Below are 21,491 nucleotides of genomic sequence, written 5' to 3'. Positions count from 1 at the left end.
TTGTCTTAGGGTCTTAGTTTCCTCATGGGTAAAATATGAGTACAATTTCTATTTTACCTATTACCTCAGACTGCTGTGAAGAATGAGGTAATATATTTGAAATCTCTTTAAAACCTGCAAAGTATTATAGGCAACAAATTAATATTTAATTAAAGATACAGTTTTACAGGAGCTGGAGATGTATTTACTGTTGTCTACATTTGTACCACTGCGTTCTCTAGAGCAGAATTTGATAAAAGTCAGATATGTCTTGGATATTATCCAAGAAGATTGTTTTGCTGGAGAAGCCAAAAAGATCTCATTATAAGTTAGTCCCATGACATGGACTCTGAGGATGGTATTAGACACAGGTTGCAATTTATGTACTTTCCTGTGTTTGAATGGGGTAAATGAGGGGAAAAACTAATAATGACTTGACATGACCCAAAGTTAAAATATGGAGATGGAAGCTGAGAATAAGTGATATTAGAGAGATAGAGGGAAGGAGGGAGGGAGTCTAGAGTTAGTTGTGCAAAAGAGGAGTCTTTTAGAATAGGGGTCAAGATTCCAGATGGTTCAGAGTTGTCAAATTTATACATGTCAAAGTCTAGTTTTGCAAGAAGTTTGAGTGTAAGGTAGAACACAGTAGTGATACATTCAGTAACATTTATTGTAGAACAGCATTTAATTTCCTTGCAGAGCAAACACATTCCTAGAAGATACTGTATGGCACACTATGTCTTCCAAGAGTATGTGTACAAGTTGTGATTGATATGTTTCCACTCTAAAATTACCATTATGTGCGTACGGTCTACACTGTTGTTGTAGAGAATTACCATAAGCATCAATAGGAGGAGTGCATTTCCCTATGAAATGATGCCCAATACTGTAAAAGTGTTTATCAAAAAAGTACATTCTTTAAACAGACTCCATGTGCAGTCTTCTTTGCTCTTTTTAGAATAAGAAATGTTTTTACCAATTATGAGAAGAAATGGTGAGGGGACTAGAATTTTATGGACTCCTACAATGCGTCACCCACACACAAACAGTATGTTATAATCATAGCATTAAATGCTTCCATACATAATAGCCTTGCAAGTTGATTTCTAAGTTCGCCAGTGTTAAAGTAGAGGGAGTTTACCATACTATTGGGACTATAGGCTCAGCAAAACCAGGTTTGGAAACCAATTCTAGCTCTTCTACACTGCAATAATTATGTGACCGCTCTAAATTTAACCTTGATTTTTCATTTCTTTAAAATGAGGATATTACTACTAATAATAGGAATGGTGACATTAATATATAATAATATCAGGAAATAATAGTTGGGCAATAAAGACAATAAACAAAGAGTTTATTCAGTATCTTAACTAGTAAGCAATAAATAATTGTTCATAAGTATTATGAATGCTCCAAAACTTTAACTGGTAAAAAGAAAACTTTCATATTAAATTGTGATTTCAAAAATATTTTTGTCTTTACTAATTTTCTGGAATTTATGTAGTTCCTGCTAAAACTTAGAAATTTTAGAATGAGCCCAATAACTAAGTGAATCTCTTTAACATGTAAAGCATTTCAACTAGATAGATAGCACTCCAGCCCTGCTTCATGATAAGTTTCTGAATTGCTAGTGAAATGCTGTGGGCTCATTGAAATTGATTAATTCAACTTTCAGCTTCCAGAAACAAAAATAATTATTTGTAGCCTGACAAATTTAATATAAAGGGATCTATTTTAAAATTTATACATCATATTACATAAAGTGAGCAGCTAGGAGGTTTTAATCTACTTACAAAAATAATTGAATTATAGTCCCTTAATATCACCAATAAAAAAAAATCCTCAGAGCACTATAATTGTTAAAGAGAAAGCTAAAACTCCCTCATATTCTCTTCCAGTGGCTTCCAGCTCATGTAGAAAAAGACTGATATCCTTGAAATGGCCTACAAAGTACTAAACAATCTGCCTCCCTCAACTTCTTGTCTCCAGCGCTCACACCTTCCCCTCTAAGACCTGAATTCCTCCTCCAAGCCCTCAGTTCTAGCTACACTGATTCTTCCACTAAGACATAAAGACTCCCATGCATATCTGCTTTTTCCTGTGCCTGGATTGCTCTTTCCAAGATTTACTGATGCTTTCCTCCTTCATTTCATTTGGAAATACACTCAGATGTGATCTTTGTGACAAGATCTACCTTAACCCTCTTAAGAACCAACTCTCCTTTTCTCAAATGTCCTCTGTCTCCCCTCTTGGGTTAATTTTTCTCTATAATGGGCACCTGGGTGGCTCAGTCCGTTAAGTGACTGACTTTGGCTCAGGTCATGATCTACAGCTCGTGGGTTCGAGAACCCCATCGGGCTCTGTGCTGACAGCTCAGATCCTGGACCCTGCTTTGGATTCTGTGTCTCCCTTTTACTTTGTGCTCCCCACCCCCGACACTCACTCTCTCACTCTCTCAAAAATAAATAAATGTTAAAAAAGTTAATTTAAAAAAATTTTTCTCTGTAACATTTATCAACTATCTTCCATATTTAATTCTCTTTATTATTCATCTCCCTTGCAACAAAATATAAGTTGTATGTTAGTAGAGATTTTGTTTGGTTTACTGATGTATCTCCAATATCTATATTTATTTCTGGCATATAATAGGCACTTATTAAATTTAATTAAATGAATACCTTCCTTCTTTAAAAGTAAAAGTTTTGATATTTGACTTCCAACATGAAAAAAAATGGACAAGTATTTTATGAGACACTATGATTAAATACTTAGATTTCTACTATTGCTTCGAGAACAAGGAAGAACTCCAGGAACATAATTTAAGAGGACATTCATGATGTTGTACAACTGGAGGGAATGAAAAAAACTGAGGAATTTAATGCTGAATAGGGGAGAGGGATCGTTGGAACACTGGAGGAAATCTCCAAATGCAATGGGACAACTCCCTAATTCATCATATGAAAAAGTATTGGAAGAAGTACATAACTGAGAACTTCTATACCAAAATGAGATAATGTTAAACTAAGAAACAAGATATATTTTAAACTATAAATCAAACATATACTGAAGCTATGTTCCTCTTGATTGTTAACGTGAATTAGTCTGAATGAATTTCAAAATGAAATGTTTTGGTTCTCAACTACTGTTTCAGTAGACTGTTCTAGTTGTATATCCAACAAAATTGCCACTATTACAATTTTGCAATTCAACTAGCAATATTTTTATTTGTCTTCCATCTGCCCAACTTTTCTAAACTCTACTCCAAGGTCACACTGCACCCTTTAACTGTGACCAGATTGACAAGGTCAAGCCCTTTTTTACTTTTAGAATGACACCCAGACATCATTTTTCAACCCTGATAATTGATGCAGACAGCACTGTGGGTGGAGGAAAGGTGAAATGCAATTCACTCAGTTGTTGTTAGGGATGCCACACATCTTATGAATGCAATAAAAGCCTAATGACAAGGCAGTCTCTGTTCTCTTAGCTGGGCTGCAATAAGGAATTGAAAATTTCTTCCATGAAAAAAAAGGGAGATAGATGGCTTATTTTTAGCAATCAATAAAAAATTTGGAAATGGTCAAGTTAAAAGAGTTGATAACTTTGTCATGTTTCCTCTCTAAATTTCTTGGATTTTGGAGCCATCTCATATGAGAAGCAAGTGAGTAGCTCTCTAGAGCAAGGGTGAGACAGGGATTCGGGTAACAGTCCTAAAAAAAGCAAAGCTATTTGCTTCAAATGCAGAACTGGGAAGACAGAGACACATTATGTTGCCTTTTGCATTTTTTTCGTGTTGATTATCTTTTTCATGGAAGTGATTGCTAAAAATACCTAGCCACTCATTCCAAGTTTCATCACTTGGGTTCTTATGAATTGCTAAGAGTGTTTTTCAGAAATGTTTTAATCATTAATTACAGTAAACATTGGCTTTGTAGCTATCTCTAAGAACTACAATTTCAATATTTCCAAATGTTATTTTTAATAACACAGATTGTCTGAAGGTGTACGTCATCAAGCCTGAACAGCTGTCTCCCATTCACACCTCTCATCTACCTCATTCCATGACAGCAAAAAAAGAATTCATTTCCTTTATTTAAAATTCCTCCCTCTTCCGACCCATTGCTTCAATTAAATTATCCTCATAATGTGAAACTAACAGCTTTTTGTTGAATTAAGTTAAAAAAAGATGAATTTAATTGTTTAAAAGTTAATATATATCCCATTTTTTGCTACATTTAAAGAAAACACACACACACACACACACAAATACCTCATGGATATTCTGTTGAATCTACTTCAAATTTTTTATCTTCCTTTCCCTTTGTACAGGACTGGAAACAGGTAGTTGAAATCAAGAGAAAATAAAAACAAAAACAAAAACAAAGAATAAGGGCCGATGGGCTCTCCATCTCTGCCCTATGAGCAAACCAATCAGGAAACTGCTATCCCATTTTTCCCAGGTGTCCCAAGATACCCTTGCTTGTAAGGCTATTCTAGAAACACATAGATAATCTTATTTGAAACTTTCTACCTTTCAATCAGACTTCAGAGATCTCTTTACATCACATATTTACCATCATTTTTTTTACAAGCTTATAGTGTTCAGGATTTAACATATAGAAACTCTCATCCCTTCCTGGTTTGGCACTTTCTTATGATCATACATTACTTTCAACTTTGCATAATGGTTTCACAAAAAAATGCAAAGAATGTTTCCCTGGGAGAGTAACATTGCCATTTGCATCCAGCTAAGGCATTAAAGAAGTTAAGGTAGAAATGATTTTAAAGTGTTCAAAACCTGTTTAATAGTTTAAGGTAAACTAATAGTTTAAGGTAAACATGGCATAATTACTGGATCATCTTTTCAATTGTGAGTATTTGCAGTGTGTTCACTTAGTACTTCAAGATTTCCTATCTAGTCTTAAATGTTCCAAAGTCTTGATTATCTGGTCTAGTGAGGCTCTGAAATAGAACAATTGGCTTCACCTTATGGATCACTCCCAATGAAAACACTCATTGCTTTGAGAGGTAGACCTAACTTTTCTCTTGAGAAGTTTAACGTTTATAAGAGCAAGTAGCAGGAGTGTTTTATTTAAACCCCCTCTTTTTTTTTTTCTATAATCTAAAAAGAATTATTTAAACCATCGAAATACCTGAAATATAATCATAATAGTAAATGATAATTTATTAATCATGTCTTATTTGACAATCGCTTTTCAAGGCACCTAACATACCTTATGTCATTTCACTCTCATAGCAGCTCTCTGGGTAGGTTCTACTAGTATGCCCATTCTAAAATGAGGAAACTAATGCACAGCATCCTCCATACACATAATGCAACTTGCCCACAGTCAAATGGCAAAACATGACACCATTTTTTATGAAAAATCTTATTTAATAGATGGAATGTTCATCTTTGCAAATGATAAACATCCCCAAATATTTCAAGGAGTAAGATGCCTAAAAGAACACATGAGCAATGTAGGTTTATCCTGTGCATACCAAAGATTTGGAGCACTGTTTCATGCAACCAGAAGGACTAAGTATACGATTTTAAACGAATTTGGTTTCTTAGACCCCTACTTTTTTTGTCTGTCATATTGTCAATATTAATATCGATCTGTGAGAATTAAAACTGAGCTAATAATGGCCTACTAGTACCAGGCTTATTTTAGGTTCTTAATAAATATTAGTTTAATTTCTCCTTCATGTAGACGCAATATCCAAATTTATGATAATTTGATTCTCACACTGCACTGAAAATTCACATCTAACTTATTACAACTTTTATTTAAGAATATTTCCTCTTACATTTGTCATGCTTAAGTACCCCATTTTATAATTGAACCCCATTTTATAATTTAGCTTCATATTTCTAACTTCTATTCCAAATCTCTCTTTTTTTTCTTATGAAGTATAGTTGACATAAATCTCTCTGTAATATTATAGCTCCTATGAGATTCCATTGGAGTTGAAATTTCTAACAACTAATTTAGGAGAAAAATTACTTTTTTCCCTATTAAATGTCTTTCCTACTCATTTATGGTAGAGGTGATTATCTCCTGAAAGTCTATGGTTGTATTTCAGATGTTAGTGAAATTTTGATCTACTTTACTTGTTATTAAAACTTTGTTTATTTCTTTTAAATATGAGGCTCAGCTACCTAGAGCATAAGTATCATTGTCCATGAATATGTCATGGAAGTTTTTCAACCATTTAGTAGGAAACAGAAAACTTCTTATCAAGTTATACAGATTCTAAAGGAAAATGTGGTTCTAGGTTTAAGTGATTTTCCATGTTGATTTATCTCTTCTGCTTCCTTATAATATGATTATTCTTAGCAATTGTTTAGTAATGAGTTATGTTGTTCTTTTCTTTAAATCGCTAAAATCTTGATTTTAATTGGTAGACAATCATCTACCTACTGAAGAATAATGCAATTTTTTATAAATAATTGTCTAGCTTACCTTGGCGGTATACAAAACATTTTCTAAAGTCATGTCTGCAAAATCAACATGAACTGAGGGGAAACATCAGAAGACTTCATATACTTCATGACATAATATACCAATGTATTTCTATGTTTCAAAGTCATGGAGAAGAACAAGAAATTATTACCAATAGTATTATAATAGTTACTCCTAATCCTTTGGATATAGTATGCACCTTTATTTAACAGCTAAGTAAATTTAAGGCCAACTCCATTCAAGATAGACCATATAACAGAATATATCAGCTTAAAACAATCAGATGATCAATATATTTTTTAGGTTCTTCCTGGTCTCAGTCACTGTACGACTTCTCTTCTTCTCCCAGTGACCATAACTATCAACCCAATGCTCTTTCCATGACATCCAAGGGCTACGGCTTATTTTCATCAGAAATAATGATTTACTGTGGTCGTAATTTTTAGTGGGGTGGCAGGAAAAGGGAAGTCAAAACCAAAATAGCCTTAATCCAAGTTAATATAAAAGATTATGAATAGTTTCGAAATTTCTGTCACCACAAGACATGATGCAATGACTGATGATGCCTTCTTTCTACCATACTCTCCAGGCTAAATCCTGACCAGACACAAGAAGGTATTTAAAGTGGTCGTGCTCAATACTCTGACACTTGGTGCCTGCGACCCTAGAAGCAGCTTAAAAAGCCTGGCCTTGGAGCATGGCATCTACCTCAGCTCCAACTCCTGCTCTCCACCTTGGGTTCTGTTTCATTTCCCTGGGCTCCGGCTGCTATAGTCACTTTCTCCTCAGGTCCTCATTTTCCAACCATAGGCCTCTGCCAGGTTCTCGCTGCCTACCCCCTACCCAGCAAGTATACTGTGTATGCATGCTGGCAGCACAAGATAGCATTTTAAAGCTCAGAAGTCCTCGAGAAGTTATTGAATTTAATATCCTCCTTTCAAAGGTATGGAAATCAAGGATCAAAGCCAATTTATCCAATTAAATACCAAAGGCATGGCTTGAGCATGACTCATCATTCAATATATTTTTCTTCTTCACTATGACTACTAGTGATGTGTTTTCTACAAATTAAGATATTCCTTACCCAGACTTAAACTGCCATGTGTTTCCTCCCTCCTCAATTGCTTTTCCTTCCTGTGTGTTATCTTGGGTCTTGTGCCACCATCAGAGAGACACCTCTCTTGCATAGAAGGCAGGTCTACACATGGAATGAGGGATGGTCTGCATTCAGACCTCCACTTGCTAGTAACTTCTCATTCTTTTTCAATTCGGAGAACCTGAGGACTGTCTCATATCCTTTCTGTAGACAGGAAAATGTCACTTATCCTATAGAAATGTACCATTAGGGGGCGCTGGGGGGCTCAGTCAGTTAAGCGTCTGACCTCGACTCAGGTCATGATCTGTGAGTTTGTTTGAGCCCCGTGTCGGGCTCTGTGCTGATGGCTCAGAGCCTGGAGCCTGCTTTGGATTCTGTGTCTCGTTCTCTCTCTGCCCCTCCCCCACTTATGCTTTGTCTCTGGCTCTCAAAAATAAATTTTAAAAATGTAAAAAAAAAAAAAATTTAAGAAATGTACAATTAAGAAACTGGGCTGGAAACCTGCTCCCATCTCTAATCTGTCATTTAGTCTGTTCCTTGTGCATCTCCTGCTACCACCAGAATCAGTCACATATGTTTTTGAAGTGGTCCCAGTGTGAAAGTCTGGAGCTGAAATGTTTTCTCCCACTGAAACGTGTGAGGCATAGTTGAAATAGTGCTATTATTACAATTGTTTAAGTCTATTTTGCATTAAATAGGCTTTTTCTCATTCTTTCCCATGAACATATTCAGCAGATACCCATAATTTCAATGAGAAATATGTTTTAAGATCCAGCCAGTATCAAAATTAACTTTTAACTCATGTAATCCATTCAAAAGTTCACAGCTACCAGAACTTACCCATTTAAGTCTGCATTCCTTGTTATGGTGTTTGTGGATGGTATTTCAATATAACTGAATTTCTTCCCTTGATATTTTCCTAGCATTGACAGTCAAGGATTTATATATCAAGATGAATAAGAGGTAACAATTCATTCTCAAATGTCTGTTAAAGTGTTTTCTTTTTTTTTTTCTTTTCAGTTGGATGAAAAAAATAGATTCTACATAATGTTAAAGCAAAAGAGAGAGTTAAAAGGTCAAGGTTCTGATCAAACTTGTCCAGGTGCTGCCTGTTTGAGCTCAGGTTGATTATTTCAGTTTTCTGTGAATCAGCTTCCACATCTACCAAATACCTTCAGTCCTTGTTTGCAAAGTACAGAAAAGTCCTTGAGAAAATGCATTATATGTTACATTGCAGAGTATGCTTACCATTTAGAAGAGTGTGTTAAAAGGCTCAGCATCCACTTTTTGTGCACATAAAATCAACCCATATTCTAGGAAATGCATAGACTGTCAGGGCTGCAAAGAAAGGATGCATTTAATACAAGAAAGGGTTTTACTAACTAAATGTCTAAATGTTGTGCGCTGTAGTTAAGTTACAGAGGAAGAGGGGCTGAGAATCTTTTATCTGATAAATGTGTGAAATTCATCTTTCTATAGTCAAAGCAACTGCTCTATCAGGAGAGAAAAAGAGACTACGTTATATATGGGTAGACTCCTTTTTAATAAAACCAAGGGAAAGCTATTTGTTCTAGGCTGAGGTTAAGAGAAATATGACAAAAGTGAAAAGATGAATGTGTTTTACAGACGTGTCCAGTATTTGGACGCACAATGAAAGACCAAATACTATTTTTGCAATGGGCCACAAGGATTGGCAACTGTTTATAAGAGTGGGCAAAATGAGCCGAGCCGAGTAATCATCGGGCAATTCAGATGCAGATTGCAGGCATGGAGGGAAAGGGTGGGAACGTGCAGTTATCATGAGTAAAATCGCTGACTCTAGTCATCAAGACCAAGTGTTAAATATGTGTTTGCTTTGTTAGGGATGAATCAGGCTGAGCAACAATTGTCTATGGTTGTGGTTATTGAGAAGAGAGAGGCAGTGTGTTATAGGAGTGCCTGGCAAGTGTTCTCACCCTGTGTGAGCCCGAAAATCAAAATTCCTATTACCGTTTCCATTGGCCAAGTAATGTGATCATTCCAAGGGCATAAAAACTGTGGCAGAAATTTATAAAAATTATACATGTGCTGCAACGCACATTATGCCACACAGTCATGAAAACTGTAATTAATTAACATTAACATTATTGAACATAGAGACTATTAGAAAAGAGTCCATTGAAAATGAGATATCAAAACTACATAATTTATAATTCTTTTATTTAGAGAAACAGTAGGGAAGTGTCTTCAGTGTATAACGACTATAACTTCTGGCAGGTCAGCTCAGCAAATCTGTATTAACAATCTATGCCAGGCATAGAACGATGCAACCTACTATGAAGGATAAATTCGAGGGAGAAGAATCAGCGAGGGAAGAGTACTCTTCATGAAAAAGAGCAACCACAATGACAGGGACACCTTCAAGTGCTACATTACAACGCCAGGGTTATAAATCCTACAGGAATTTGGAAAAGAGTTCATTCAGAATGAAAATTAAATGAAATTTTGGATGGTCTATTTTATATTTGATGAGTTGTAAAGCAATATAATGTGACAGAAAATTTGCTATATGAGTTGTGAGTAAGTCCCTCCTTTTCTTTGAGCTTCAGCTTCATCATTTCTAAGTTGAGAATCACGCTAGTAAGAATAAATAATGCTCACTGGCGATCTGTTCCATTCAGAATTTGAAACTAGGCTTTCAAGCCAGGCTGTGAGCCATTATGTCACTCTTAAAGCTTTACCTTCGTAATGACTTAGCTTAATACCTTTCCTCATCAAATGAAAATTACCAGATCAGAAGCTAATGTTCCAGATCTGAGGTTCTATAATATGTCGATATTGCAATATTGATTCATTGAAGTCAGTGAAGCCTAAAATAAAACATAACTCTCTCTTAACAACCAAAGAGGTAAGTCCATGCTTATAGCAATCTGGTAATTGTACAATTGCTGATGGAGTTATTCTTCCAAATGCAAATGCAAATGTGAAATATCTCTTATGTTCATATCTTTCAACTTAATAATTCAATTTCTAGTTATGTTAGGTACAATATTTAGTGTAGAAAATTTATTCATACAAAGGTGCTCACTTCAACCTCGATCAGTAGAGCAAAGCATTAGATGCAACCAAATTTTAAAAAATGGAGAACTGATTAAGAAAATTGATGGAACACCACTAAGCTACTAAAACTAATAGTTATGAAGACTATGATAATGGCAACCCAAAGGCCCATCCAAGTGAGAACAGATAAAGTGTGATATGTGCACAATGGTTTCTTATACAGAGTCATAACAAATGCTATAGAATGAGAGATAACCTTATGAATGAGTCTTAGTAATAAGATTATTAAATGAAAAAAGTAGATTCCAAAAGATTACATGCAGTATACTAAGCTTTTTATCAAGTCAGAACTAAAATATATAGTTTTAAGGATCACATAAAAATACCATTTGCAATTTATATATGTGTATATATACACTACCATTACATATATTTATAATTTATAAATATAAATTTATAATATAATATGCATTGTATATATATTTTTTTCATATATATGAAGTAAGGCAACAGTAACAATAGAGTTATGAATGCCACTTCTGGGAGGGAAGGCAGGTGAGGGATGGGAGATACAACGTACAGTATAGGTTATTGTCAAACTCATAGTTTTTGGGGGCATGGTGCTGAATTTGTGAGGAACCTTATAGTACTACAAATAAGTACATGTTTGAACCAATAATGAGACTGTTGTCATGAACCTAGGTTTATGATTCCTGCAGTTATGTATCTCTAGAAGCCAAAGGGGAAATAAAGATAAGACACATTTTTTAAAAAATATAAGATACTTTTTAAAGATTCACTAATCAAAAAGACTAGAAGATAATAAACACAAATAAAGGTTGTGTTGCTGTGGTAACTGTGTGATTTTTTTCTTTTCTTTTTCAAATATTCTAAAACATATTATTTTAATGGGAACAACTGTTTATAACTCATTAAAATACCAGTATGCAGACCCATGGGTCTGTATGCCAATGAACTTTTGTAAACATGAAGAAGACAGATGAAATAATGTAAAATTGATCAGCATTTCAGCAGGCTGTGGCCCAGTCCCCAAAGCTGGAGGACTTGAAGGAGTCACTATTGACCTTGCATTGACAACTAATTTAAGAATGAATCAAGAATAAAGAAATGTGACTATTTGCGAGAGCACATGCCAGATCCAATTTGCAATGAAAAGTTATACTGCCTACTAGAAAAATCTCCATTTGGCATTGACCTGGAGAGTGCAACTGTTAGGTTTCAAACATGAAAGTAATGTGACTGATATGCTCTCCTTTTCAGTTATTTCTGCAGAGGTTGTATACAGAGGAGTTTTAGATTAACATATGTAACATGGACTTTGAGTCCATTAGTTGAATGTTGACGTGCAGAAAACCAATAGGAATAGGGGATGATTCACAGTACAAACAAATTGATTGGACACTTTGACAATGATGTTCATAGAGCATGACATTGTTTCTGGTTGGGTATTAATGCATTAGGAGGCTCATTCAGCACCAGAAAAATATTGCACCAAATTATGCTTTTATAAAGAGCTCTAAACCATTGATTTAGAAATATTTAGACCATCTTCCACCTTTCTTTTAGCTTTTAAGATATAAGCTATATTATTGTTTTTATAACATAGGGATGATTTTCATTGCACTTGAAGAATACTAGATGAATTAGGTAAGTATTTATACTTTGCAGCGTTGTGTCATATATATTTTCCTTGAATTTAGTTTTTTCTTTCTAATACAACATCTGTAACACATATAGATCAGTAGATTTCACACTGTATTTATTCCACTTTTATTTGCCCAGTAATTAAAAAAAAAATCTTGGACAGGAAGTAGATTTCAGAAAATCTGTTTAAAGAATTTAAAGATTACTTTCCCTTTATCTACCCTTTTATGCTATTTCTAATTGTAAAATAAAAATAAAGTTGGAAAATATTTTGTGAAGTAATAATTTTTAATTTCTCATCAATTAAAATTTTAAATCACAAGTGTTTGGTTTTTCTCTTCTTGCTAGTCATTTAAAGTCTCTGGCTTTCAATGACAGGTGGAGAAGCCTATGTGATAAACAAATTAGATCTTCAGATTTGAAAGAAAAATAACTGAGTTTGAACCCTCCTGAGTTTGAACCTTGAAAAAAATCATGTAAAATCTCTGAATCTTATTTTCCTAACATGTGAGAAGATGACAGCAGTCAGCATAGTTTACAGGATTGCTTGAAAAATAAATGGGACCTTCTACTCAAATGCGCAAAACTCTTATCATTTTTAATAATTGTTTTAGAATAAGCAGAGTGGCGCAGCGGAAGCGTGCTGGGCCCATAATAATTGTTTTAGAATAAAGTTCTAAAGATAAACATATTAATTGTTTTAGAATAAAGAACTTGAAACCAAACTCTCCTCCTAGCACAAGGAGGACTAGGCTGTACCAAGAGTGCTTTTGTAAGGGATTAAGAACAGTCTCCTTTGAACTCAGCACACCATGCTAATACTACCATGTTGTCCCAGGAAGAGCATGGCAGCACTCGCTTTCTGTCGAGTTGGACTGAAGTCTATGGGCTCCAATACAAGCACCTACATGGATGTTCTGTGGAGATTCAGGACACGAGGCGTCACTGTGTCAGAAGGTAAAGAAGAAATGTGGCACAAGTGAGCTCTTAAGATATAAACATAACATCTGGTCTAAGGCTTCTAGCATTAATACGAATCATATTTAAATATATGTATTTGCTTCCTGCATTTTAAAGTTATTTAAATTATTCCTGTTTATGTAGAAAATAGATGCAAAAAATAAAAGCAAGCAGAAAAAATACCCATAATTCTACCAACATAACTGCTATTAGGTATACTTCCACTAATAGCATTAAGCCACTAGTAGCATTTTGAATATTTTATGTTATTTTCAATGTGTGTGATTGAAAGATATGTATCTTTAAAGTGGGATCATAGTATGACATTTTTGGATATGTTGCACTTAGCAACATATCATCAACATACTACATATTGATCAATAAAGGATGACCCCATCATTTCTAATGATTGAATAGAATTCTATTTTATGGATATATAAGCTATTCAAATGATAATCTATAGATGCATATTTAAATTATTTTAAGATTTCCCCCATTATAAATAATATTGTGATACATATCTTCACACTTCTATCTTTATGAATCTCTATGATTATTGAAAAAAAATTTTAGAAGTGGAATTTCTGAATGAAATACATTGCTTCCAACTACACTGTACAAGGTTTGTACTAATTTTACTCCTGCAAGCAGTCTGTGAGAGTCCATCTCTTTTCAGTCAACCATACTGAGCATTTTCCTTCTTTAAGTCTTTGACAGCTTGATAATTGACGAGAAGGGAGAGGATATCTAGTCTTTTTGTCCATGGTTATGATTACTAGTAAGATGAAATATTTTTAATCTTATCATTTATATTTCTTATTTTTGTTCCTTACTTGTTATATGTTCTTTTTATTATGAGGTTGTAAGATTTGTACATATTAGACATTAACCATTTCTGTCACACACAGTTATATTTTTCTTGCCTGTCATTTGCTTTTTCACTTAGATTACGGTACTTTTCTCCATAAAAATGTCTTAAAATATTTAATTATTTAGATCTTTCCATTTTTGCCTTGACTCTTGACTGAAAGGGCTTTCTTCACCTGTACATATATACTTGTATCTCCTTCTAGTAGTTTTACATTTTATTATGAACTTATATTCAATCCACTTAGAGAATTAATTTTATTTTAAGGTGTGGGTTACATCTTTAAATTTATTCTTGCCAAGTGGTTAACTGGTTGCCCCAACAGTTTTAATCAAATTGTGCATTTTCCTCACCAATTTTAAATGTCACCTTTAATACAGAGTAATTCCCCTTATCCAAAGTTTCATTTGCCATAGTTTCAGTTACCTGTGGTCAACTTCAGTCCAGAAATAAATGATCCTCCTTCTGACCTATCACCAGAAGCTCGCTAGTAGCCTAATGCTCTGTCCTAATGCTTACAGCATTCATGTAGGCATTTTATCATCTCACACCATAAATAAGAAGGGTGAGTACAGGATAATAAAATATTTTAAGAGAGAGAGAGAGACCACACTCACATAGCTTTTATTATAGTATATTGCTATAATTGTTTGATTTTATTGTTAGTTATTACCAATATCTCACTGTACCTAATTTAAAAACTAAACTTTATCATAGGTAGGTATGTAAAGGAAAAAAACACAATATTTACTAAATAGTATATGCAATATATGTATGATTACACATAGCATATATAGGATTCAGTAGGATTATAATTCTACCCCTATTACCTATATTTCCACTCTTAGCTGTTAGTACCACTATAGTGTATATGTAGGGTACAGTGGCATAAAACCACTAGCAACATGTAGTTACTATAGTGAATAGTACAAGACTAGAAAAGTCAATGTCATCAGGACTTAGATAATAACTAAATCTTTCCTAGTGGAGCAGCTGGTCCAAGGAGAGTTACAGACTGATATAAAAAGATGGTTTGTAACAAAATACAAAGAAAGAACTAAGAGTTGAAATGCCAAGGAAAAGCAGCCTGCAAAAAACAAAAACAAAAACAAAAACAAAAACAAAAACAAAAACCAACAACAACACTAGGAGAGAATGGCTTAAGAAATTGAACAAAAGGGGAGAACATCTGAGATTTGGAAGATGGGGGGAAAATGGTTTTGAGGAGAAGAACTGTTGTTTCTAAGTTACAGAATTTTGCTAACCCATCAAGTTGTCTTCAACAAAGGATTGGGTAGCACGGAAAACGTATTGGCAATTAAGAAGTAATGATCAATTGGGACACCTGGGTGGCTCAGTCAGTTAAACGTCCGACTTCTGCTCAGGTCATGATCTCATGGTTTGTGAGTTCGAGCCACACATCAGGCTCTGTTCAGACAACTGGACCCTGTAATCTGCTTCAGATTCTGCGTCTCCCTCTCTCTCTGCTCCTCCCCTGCTCACATTGTCTGTCTCTCTCAAAATAAATAAACATTAAAAAATTTTTAAGAATTAATGATCAATAAGTATTTAAATTGATTATCTAACAAATTCTGAGAGTCTGAGAAGAATTTTAACTGTCTTCTAAGTTTTAACTAATTCCAAATATTTGGTTTTTACCTACAACTTTTATCTAAGCATAAAATTTTCCATTTCATTTTGTAATGGAATAGAGTCATCCTTTATGCCTTGATTTTTCCACTTTCCACATCTTATATACTATACAGTCTTGAAATTTACGACTTTGAAATATCTCCTCACAAGTCATCTCCTGTTGACTTGCCACCATTGCCTACTGTTTTTGATGATACAGCAGCCGCTGGAACCGAGCTCCAGGATTTCACCCAATCCTCCATTCCATATTTCACTCTGAGTCAGTGTGATCTTTTTATAAAAGAAGTCAGTTCCTATCATTTCTCTGCTGAAAACTCTTGGATGTCTTCCTGTCTCTCTCAGAGTAAAAGGAAGAGAATGTAAAATTTTCCCACAGTTCTCCATCATCTGACCATCTTCTCTCTCACTGATGGCATCCCCTGCAGCAATTTATCCCTTGCGCCATACAGCCATCCTAACAGTCCTTCAACCTAGCCAGCCAATTTCCAAGCTCTGGGCTCCCTCCTTCACTTCATTCAAATTTCTGCTCAGATGTCACTCTACCAAAAAACCTTTTCTGGCCTGGAGCAGCCTCCTTTTCTTTGTTCTATATACTCTTATTCTATTTAGTTTTTCTCTATAGCACTTCTCTCCACCTGTTTTCTATTGTAGTGTACTACAGTGCATTCTATTCTTTTTTATTTGTTTGAGAGATATAGAGATAGAGAAAGACAGTGAGCAGGGAAGGGGTACAGAGAGAGAGAAAGAAAGAGGGAGGGGGGAGAGAGAGAGAGAATCTTAGATCCTAGTCAGGCTCCACTCCCAACACAGAGCCCCACTCCAGGCTCCATCTCACCATTATGAGATCATGACCTGAGCTAAAATCAAGAGTCAGACACTTAAGTGACTGAGCTATCCAGCCACCCCTATTCTATTCTATTCTATTCTATTCTATTCTATTCTATTCTATTCTATTCTATATCTCTCCCTCACTGGAATGTGAGTCCCATGAGGGCATGAACTTTCTTTGGGTCCCTGCTGGATCCTGAGAGCCAAGATCATTACCGGCACTTACTAACTACCTGAATGACTGCATGAACATATATCTGGATATTTTAAAAATTACCACGGGTCTTCTAAATTATTGCTGGCATTAAAAGTAATGTTTCAAGGGGCGCCTGGGTGGCTCAGTCAGTTGGGCGACCGACTTCGGCTCAGGTCATGATCTCACAGTTCGTGGGTTCGAGCCCCGCATTGGGCTCTGTGCTCACAGCTAGCTCAGAGCCTGGAGCCTGTTTCAGATTCTGTGTCTCCCTCTCTCTCTGAACCTCCTCTCCTCACGATGTCTTTCTCTCTCAGAAATAAATAGAACATTAAAAAAATGTTAAAGTAATGTTTCCAATTTTGAAGTCTTTCAGAAAATGTTTCTTCTGGGGCTCCTGGATGGCTCAGTCGGTTAAGCGTCCGACTTCGGCTCAGGTCATGATCTCACAGTTCGCGGTTTTGAGCCCCGTATCAGGGTCTGTGCTGATTGCCAGCTCAGAGCCTGGAGCCTGCTTCAGATTCTGTGTCTCCCTCTTTCTCTGACCCTCCCCTGCTCATGCTGTCTCTCTCAAAAAATAAATAAAACATTAAAAAAAATTTTAAGAAAAGGTTTCTTCTCCCCAAGAGAAGATTCCATTTCATGCTTTGAAAAATTAAATGAAAGGGAATTTTAGTTATGATAATGGAATTTTGGGGATATCATAATTTCAAGAGATTTTTTACTGATAAAACTTTATTGTGATAATTGAAAATAAAAATATTTCTTGAAAGGTCATATGGTGTAGAAATGAAAAGGTTAACACTTTGGAGACTTTATAGCAAGATCATCTAGTCTTGGATGATCTACTTCACAGCTACATAACTTTGGAGACTCCTCTATGCCTCAGTTTTCTCATCTGTAAAATAAAATAAATAATTGTACCTAATTTATAAAACTGTCATGAGGATTAAATGATTTAGATTATGTAAAGGGCTTAAAACAGTGCTTTGAACATAGTGTCTCATAAGGATTTGCAATTATTATTTATTTGATAATAGTATTATCACCTCACAAGTTAGTAGATACTTTGGGTTGACAGACTCCTTTGGGTTTGTTAGTTTATTTTTCTCTGTAATGACTCCATGAAAAAGAAATCTTTCATAGGAGAAATCTAGGCAGTATTAACTATGTGGTTACAAAAGTAGGTAAGAGAATTAAGGCAATTTCTAGTCATTTGCATAAACTCTTTCTTTTCACCTGTGGGACTCAAACTTTTTGGGCCCTTACACCCTGCAAATAAACACCTCCTTGTATCTCCATTTCAGTCTACATGCACGGGAAAAGTCGAAGGGAAAACTGGGTGGATTCAGCAAGGGATTCCTTAATAGAATAAAATTCTAAAAGCAAGTTTCTTTTGACCAGAAAAAGTATATTTAGAGGAATTTGGAGCTCCAACACTGAGAATGAGTGATGAAAGTCCAAATTCACAAACCCTAGGTTTTAAAAAATTGACCTTATTAAAGTCAGGTCCTTAAATATTTGTCCTCCTCAGATAAAGCTGACTTAAGCTGTTCATCCATGCTATATTCTAGAACATAACTCCAATGATCATTTTTTAGCCTTGCAAAACACTTAGAAATTTATATGTTACATTTGGTAAATTACTAGAATGGTGATATTAACAGTCATAATTGATAGTGAGCCATGGTATTTAATTTTGCATATGTGTTTATATGTATTTATCACCTCATTTGACTGTAATCTTTATAAAAGCAAGTCTTCCACTTCCTTAGTAATTCCCCAAAGAAGCAAGAGCAATATTATTGGTGGGGACGTAACAATGAAACAGAATTTTTAAGGACATCATGTCCTCTCTTTCAAATATTATTGCTTTTGAAAAATATAATCTGCTACTTAAAAGTAAATTTTAACAAGGAACAGATTATTGTTGCATATGGAAAAGATTTGACATGATTTCTTGAACAATAGTGAACACCACTAAAAGTTGATTTCTCTTCTGCCATGACCTGAGGCATATTTATTAGCTTTTCACTGCCTAAATGTCTCAGCCTAAAACCCAGCAATAATCAAGACTTGATATTCAATTTAACTGAGCAAAATATTCACTTTAAGGATTGAAAAGACAAAAGAATTATGTGAAATTATTTCCCCCCAACTCTGCCCCAGGGTTTACAATTCTGTCAGAGACAAGTCAGACTGGTGGGAGATGGCATCTAATGAAATGCTGAAACAGCAGCATTCATTGAGCCAAGAGATCAGAGAAGAAAGTCATCACTTTGTGATCTTAGTCAGGGAGAAAGTGGGGCCTCAGCTAATACCTGAAAGATACATAGAGTTTGGAGAAAGAGATGGGAGAGAAGATGGTTACAGTTCCGGCTTTGGAAATGTTGTACTTTTTATTTTTGGCCAGAGCACATTTACAGATGATCTATTAAATTAAAAAAAGATTTTGTCCATCTTTGTAACCTTTGTGTCTCCTTAATCCACTCAAAGGTGACTCAGAGTCTTTATAAACAGAGTTCAAATGATCAGTTAGAGACAAAAATCTCATGAATTGTATAAAATTGTTCTTGTTTAAAAAAAAAATACTGAAGGATTTGTTTTGCAGAAAGAGAGGAATTAAGCAGTGGGAGAAGTAAAATATATCCCCAACATTTATCATAATAGAATTTAGTATCTTTTATTTTCTCACTTACACCCTGGGGAAATATACTACAAACTACATTTTTACCTGCCCATGTCCTTTTTTGTAGAAAATTAGCATTAAGAATATCCTTAGTCAAAGTCACCATTTCAATGTAACTTACTATTAAAAATGAACAAAATAAAAGGGAATTGATCATTTTTATAACTTGCAAGATGTTTAATTGTGATTTTTCTGAAAAAGAAACTAACCACTACTATAACAAAATTATTTACAGGATATAATAATGCAGGGAACAAGAGATTAAAGGAGATGGGAAAGGAGAGAAGGCAATTCTTTGAGATTTCCAGCTTTATTCTATTCTAATTTTATTTCATGTATTTTAATTTTAATATGTGCCATCCTATAAAAATCCTGCATCTTAACCATAACAGAGAGATATTGATCCAAGATTTTGAGGGGTTTGGGAAAAAGAATGAGGGGAGACACAGGGATTGGGAGAAATTTATAGCTGGAGCTGATACCGAGTGAAAATTTAGAGTATGTACCTAGCTTGTTTTGTGCTTCCTTTCTTCCAGAGAGGAAATGACACTTTAGATTCCCTGGGATGCTGGAACCACATGCAAAAAAGGATGGGCAAATTTGTCATTCAGAATTTATGAAGGATATTTTTTCTTCTCACTGACTAAAAAGAACAAATCAAACACTAGGTTTCCAATTCTGAAAATTAGTAGACTCTGGAGAGCCAATTAAACATTATTCCCCTATCTCGACTCTGTTTTAACATCCTTCTTTATTGCACACTGTTTCTTTCGCTCACAAGGCAGGTAGATGGTGTTATCAGGCTAATTTGGGGACAGTTATCATTATAATGTAATTTTTTGCAATTATGTGGTAGACCAGGTGGCAAGACAGCATGGCTTTGCATTGCCAAGGTGCAAAACAAATTCAGTGTTCAATCAACCTGAGAGAGAAAGGACAATTCTCATTTGCATAAACATGTAGCCACGGAAACGAGATGCACAGAGGTATAAGGGGAAAGAGACCTATTTTACATGATGTGCATAGAATATTTGACAGTTTAGATTGGAGGCGTCATTGATGTGGGTTGGAATGGTACGGTTGGTTGCCATGGATATGGTTTTCCCTACTGGCAGTGCAGAGATTGGCAGGGATGGATGCTAGAAAAAAAAAAAAAAAAAAGCCCAAACCACTGCAACACTCTGGCAGCCTCATTCTTTTCTTTTGTTGAAAAGCTATGTATCCTTTCTGCACTAATGACAGCTCATCAAGTATGCAGTGTAATCTAGAAACACTGATATTTCTGTAATAAATCATTCATGTATAATATATATGTATTTATACATTCTATGCACATATATATGTGGCGATCTACATGTATATATTTGGAATAACATGTATGCAGATTAATAAAAGATTAGATTCAGGAGGAAAATATTTACTTTTTTCCTACTCTTTTCTATTTAGCATTAATTTAGGAAATCCTTAGATATGATGATTTGTTAAATAAAGTAAACGGTGTATAAATATACTGAATTATCATCTAACTTGGGAAAAGAGAACTGCACAGTTTGTCTTTGTGGATAAGGCAAACAATGAAAGGAAGGAGGAGTGGCTCGTCACAAGGGCCTAGTCTCTGATTATTCGACCCCTACAGTCATCACATTGCTGCAATATCACTACTCAAATGATACTTATCCACACAAAACAAGGTAGTTTCTATTTTCTTTATAGGTTCTAACACAACAGTTAGCATAGTATAAACCCAAATACGTTATTTATGCTGTTTTTCAGAACAGCTAGGCATTTATTTTTTATTTCTAAAGGCTTACCCACCTTGTTTCCACACAGTCCAGAAACTTGCTTTTATTAAGAAGGTTGCAGGAAAGCCTTTTGTCTTTAAGAATTTATTCACTGACATACCTTGTGATGGGGTCTGAAGGAGCGAAGTCTCCAATCGCCCAGTCCAGCAGGGTAAGAACCTTTGTTTCCATGAATGCAGGTTTGCACTAGGCCATACATACTCTTGAGATCTGAATGCCGGTGGACAAGTTCTTATGAACTTGTGAGTTCCC

This window comes from Hyaena hyaena, unplaced genomic scaffold (assembly GCF_003009895.1).
Source record: "Hyaena hyaena isolate Hyena2069 unplaced genomic scaffold, ASM300989v1 scaffold_1105, whole genome shotgun sequence".
Taxonomy (NCBI): Eukaryota; Metazoa; Chordata; class Mammalia; order Carnivora; family Hyaenidae; genus Hyaena; species Hyaena hyaena.
Note: the sequence above shows the minus strand (reverse complement) of the source record.